This window comes from Schistocerca cancellata, chromosome 9 (assembly GCF_023864275.1).
Source record: "Schistocerca cancellata isolate TAMUIC-IGC-003103 chromosome 9, iqSchCanc2.1, whole genome shotgun sequence".
Taxonomy (NCBI): Eukaryota; Metazoa; Arthropoda; class Insecta; order Orthoptera; family Acrididae; genus Schistocerca; species Schistocerca cancellata.
The window spans coordinates 289187231-289192834 of NC_064634.1; positions in this window are offsets into that span (position 1 = coordinate 289187231).

Here is a 5604-nt window from a genome sequence, read left to right on the forward strand (position 1 = left end):
CTCTTTGTAACACCCGGTATAAACCGGAATCTGAGGTCCTCTACCCTCACCGAGCGAGGTGGCGCAGTGGTAGCACTCTGGACTCGCATTCGGGAGGACGACGGTTCAATCCCGCGTCCGGCCATCCTGATTTAGGTTTTCCGTGATTTCCCTAAATCGCTCCAGGCAAATTCTGGGATGGTTCCTATGAAAGGGTACGGCCGACTTCCTTCCCCATCCTTCCCTAATCCGATGAGACCGATGACCTCGCTGTTTGGTCTCTTCCCACAATCAACCAACCAACCAATCCTCTACCCTCGCTAATGATTTTAAGTGTTCAATCCAGTTAATCTCGCTGTGCATGGCTGTCTCGATAAATACTGGCATTCATGCATCCAGTGGCATTCGTGTAGAATTTCCGATAACAACAGTTATGACACTCTTCCGCGAGCCACGCTCGGCGTAACTTGTGCCTTTAATAAGGCCCACTGTCGTTGACGTAGTCAGGGCTTATGCTAATCACTAAGGTACCCAACGATTTCAGATATCTTCAGGCTTCCTTAAGTCCATTGTGGTGACGCACTGCAGCTGCAAGTTAAATTGTCGATGTGTTTGGATATCACATGCAACCAGTCGCTGCTTTAAATTTTTTGATATGATTTATTTACTATACCATTAAGCAGTTTTAAAACGACTGCGGTTCGTTATCAGATGGAGCTGTTATAGGAATATTGTCCACATCGTGTTTAGCTTTAAGGGAATGAGTTTGAAACCAATTACAGCTAAATACGGTGTGCGTGTTTGTTCAACCTGCAAAACGCACATTATCAGAACCGATTTACCATCGATAATAGGAGGCTATGCGTTCAGTACTATCACTGCATCCAGCTTCACATGGTCCAGAAAATAAAGGTCCTTGTAACATCTCCATCTTATAACGAGCATGTGATGGCTTGAAAAGTAGTTCATTTTACAGGAAATAAATCGTATCGAAATTTTTAAAAAACGGCTGTTTCCAGATTACTCCAAAATAAATCGCCACTCTTTAGGTTAACTGACAGCACACAACAATTGAAGTATGGACCAAATATTTTTTCCAACACAATGACAAAGTTCTCAGCAAAAGCGTAATATGATTCGAACAAATCAAGAGATATCCGCTCGTGGACACCATCAACATGCTGAATAGTGCATCACCGTAGAATTTCTCTGGTCTCTGTGGTGCTCGATCTTTCACTCACAACCCAGTGATTCAATTGTCAGGTTCTCTCATGTTGAACGGTGCTGGAGTTACACACTGAAGCGTCAAAGAAACTGGTATACGTGTGCGTATTCAAATACAAAGATATACAGGGTGAGCACAAAGTCTTGCCTGATTATAAAAATTTATTACAGAATAACCGTTTGACATAATAATTTACATTTGATGTTCGTGTTACTAGTTTTTTTTAAGACCACTTACGTTAGTAAACCTCAACGTGTGCTGCCTTGGTAGCTCGGAGAATGTCGCGGCGGTTTTCCAGTTCCCGCCAGGTGTTTCTTAACATGTGTTCTGTCACAGTACCCACAGCAGCTTGTATCATAGTCTTCAGTTCGTCGTCGTCAGCAACTTGTGTGACGAAGACTCTGTCCTTGATATAGCCCCACAAAAGAAAGTAAAGGGGCGTAATGTCTGGAGAGCGGGGTGGCCAGGGTGTTGGACCGTTCCTTCCAATCCACCGATCCGGAAATGTTTCATCCAGGACGCACTATCAAAGCCCAGTGGGAGCAGGGGAGGGGGAGGGGAGTGCTCCATCTTGCTGGAAAATTATTCATGGTCGATATTCTTCTAACAGCGGGACTTTCATAGCGCGTGGTTTCCTGGATGAAATATTTCCGGATCGGTGGACTGGAAGGAATGGTGCAACACCCTGACCACCCCACTCTCCAGACATTACGCCCCTTGCTTTTTTTCTGGGGTTATATCAAGGACAGAGTCTTCGTCACACCAGTTGCTGACGTCGACGAACTGAAGGCTATGGTACAAGCTGCTGTGGGTTATGTGACAGAACACATGTTACAAAACACCTGGCGGGAACTGGAATCCAGCCTCGACATTCTCCGAGCCACCAAGGGAGCATACGCTGAGGTTTACTAACGTAAGTGGTCTTTAAAATATACTAGTAACACTAACGTATGTAACGGCATGAAATGTAAATTATTATGTCAAACGGTTATTCTGTAATAATTTGTTATAATCAAGGCAGGGCTTTGTGCTCACCCTGTATAAACAGAAGACAACAAATGTCCGGCGCAGCTGTTGGATCGGTGACTGCTGCTACAATGGCAGGTTACCCCCATTATCAAGATTTAAGTGAGTTTGAACGTGGTGTTATAGTCGGCGCACGAGCGATGAGACACAGCATCTGCGAGGTTGCGATAAAGTGGGGATGTTGCCGCATGACCATTTCACGAGTGTACTGTGAATATCAGGAATCCGCTAAAACATAAAATCTCCGACATCGCTGCGGTTGGAAAAAGATCGTGCAAGAACGGGTCTAACGACGACTGAAGAGAATCGTTCAACGTGACAGAAGTGAAACCCTTCCGCAAACTGCTCCAGATTTCAATGCTGGGCCATCAACAAGTGTCAGCGTGCGAACCAGCTTGGCTTTCGGAGCAGATGGAGAACCTCATGAATCCATGGAACCCGTGTGTCAGCAGGAAACTGTTCATGATGGTGGAGGCTCTGTAATGGCGTGAGCAGTTGGAGTGATGTGGGACCCGTGATACGTCTACATACGACTCTGACAGGTGACACGTAAGTAAGCATCCTGTCTGATCACCTGCATCCATTCATGTCCAGTGTGCATTCCGACGGACGAATAATTCCAACAGGACAATGCGATACCCCACATGTCCAGAATTGATACAGAGTGGCTCCAGGAAAACTCGTCTTAGTTTAAACACTTCCGCTGGCCACCAAACTCCCCAGACATTAACATAATTGAGTATATCTGGGCTGCCTTGCAACGTGCTGTTCAGAAGAGATCTCCACCCCCTTATACTCTCATGGGGTTATTGACAGCCGTGCAGGATTCATGGTGTCGATTCCCTCCAGCCCTACTTCAGACAATTGTCGAGTCGTCTTGCGGCACTTCTGCCTGCTCGCGGGGGCCCTGCACGATACGAATCAGGTGACCCAGTTTCTTTGGCTCTTCCGTGTAACTGAAGCATATAGATGTCATCCAGCTAACCGGTTTGGAACGTTAGTGTCGGAATTCCCATTGTTCAGAGAGACGTATATCACTGAAAGTTTACAATGACAAGTCGGCTCCACAGGGATAGCTCTAATACAGTCTGAAGGAAGTGCAACAAGTATTTCACGTTGAAGAAAAGGGAAGATATTAATAGCTACATATCACAATCTGTTTCACTCTATTATCCACCAAAAATTACTATTTTAATTAAAAATAGTTTTGGCCCTATATGAGTCTTCAGAATCAGTCTCGTCCTTTAAAAAAGAATCTATCTTCTGTGTCAACGTTGAAAAGAGTCTTCAACTGAAAAGAATAATTGTCATTTGTAGGGTACGTGAAAAAAAAAAACAAAGTAATGATTGCAAAACGAATTGATACTGGTTTCAAGAGAAATGAAGCTGTCGATATTAGAAGTGTAAAAGGAAATTTTCTTATGCACACCGAGGAAATGACTGCGACCAGAAAGTAATTTGTGTAGTAGCGTTGCTGAAGAAGGGAAGCTGGTCGCCCGTCTACAGCAGATACCAATACAAACGTGGAGCGTGTAAGTCAGTTGTTGCTAGAAGACCGCCATGTAACTGTGTGTCCGATACCAGAAGGAATTAATCTGAATCGTGATGTGTGTCATAAGATTTTACGCGATGACTTAGGGAAACGGAAACTTAATGCAAAACAGACGAACTGAAAGAGGAAAGACAAAGAATTTCTGCTGAACTACTGGATGGCGTCAAACATGATCCTACAATTCTGTCAAAGATTATTGCTGGGGATGAAAGTTGGTGCTACCAGTATGGCCCTCACATGAAGGGCCAAAATGCTACGGCGGAGTCCCGGATCACTATCCTCGAAAAAAGTAAAACAACAATCTTCGAGAAAAAAGACAGTATTGGTCGCATTCTTTCATAGCAAAGGATTAGTTAACAACAAGCAATAAGACGTCGTCGCCCTGATTTCTGGATTTCTCAGGACTGGTTCCTACTGCATGACAATGTTAGACCCCATACTGCTTATCTGTTATCGGGTGTCTGGCCAGACACTCTGTATTGGCCATCCCACATCCACCTTATTCGCCCGACCTCTCACCTTGCGATTTTTTGTTGTTTACGTGACCTAAAAGGTGACTAAGAAGAAAGCTTCATCAAGATATCGCAGACATTCAACGATTTGTGACAAACGAGCATACAAGCATCTCAGGCGAAAATTTCCCTGCTTGCTTCCAAGACTTCCGTAAACGTTGCCAGCTGTAAATAGATGGCCAACGGGACTTCTTCGATACGAGATAGGATCAGTTTGATAAGTGGAATTTTCTATTAAAAAAATCGTTTTGAACTATGGCGAAATAGGGGAGATAGTGCCACAAACATGATACGTGAACTGGCATGGTAGTCATTAAAATAAAGGCGTTTTTCGTTGCGACGGGATCTTCTCATTAAAATTCAGTCACCAGTTTTCTCCTCCCATTGCGAAAAAATTCTTTTGGCACCCACCTACATGGGGAGAAATGATCATCACGATAAAATAAGAGAAATCAGGGCTCGCACAGAAAAAATTAAGTGCTCGTTTTTCCCGCGCGCCGTTCGTGAATGGAACGATAGGGAGACAGCTTGAAGGTGGTTCATTGAACCCTCTGCCAGACACTTTATTGTGAATTGCAGAGCAATCACGTAGATGTAGATAAAGCTGCCCTTGAAATTTTCTGACAAAAGGAGTATTAACGTCTGTCTACCCTGTAGGTATCGAAGAAATAACTTCAGAATATTAAAACTCAAGAACATTGTTCTCTGTGGCGTTCAAAATGTGTTTAGCAGCAAAGATACCATTAACCTTTTTTTTTAAATGTAAGATTATCTCACTCTTACATAATGAGTCTAGATCGCAATGTTCTTTTCATTCCTTATTCTTTACGAAGCGATTCATCCACAGCCTTTATCAGAACAAAGAAAAACAAAACCTGAAGCATTAATAGGACGTAGTGCATCAACAACTATACTGTTCATCTCCTCTGTCTATTTACTCGTTCTCGTCCTGCTTTGGTTAGCCTGTTTTGTCTGACTCAGCATATAGATGTTGACGTAGATGTGGATAAGGTATCACCACTGTCGTTTTGAAGGTGTTTTAACGAGAAAGCGTAGTCGAAAATTTTTGATTTCACTCTACGTGTTTCAAGCAGTGGTTAAGAAATGGACTCACCGGGTTCACATCTTTTATCGGTCATTCGGAAGAGGATTTTCATTTGTTCTCTTATGCCACCTTGGGCGAATGCTAGAGTTAATCCTTTCGAAAACAACACTGATGACTTCCTCCTGCACTTTTGTTTAATTCACGTTGTACTGTTTCTCTAATTATCTTTTTGTCGCAGGAATGTTAAGATCTAATCTTCCTTTCT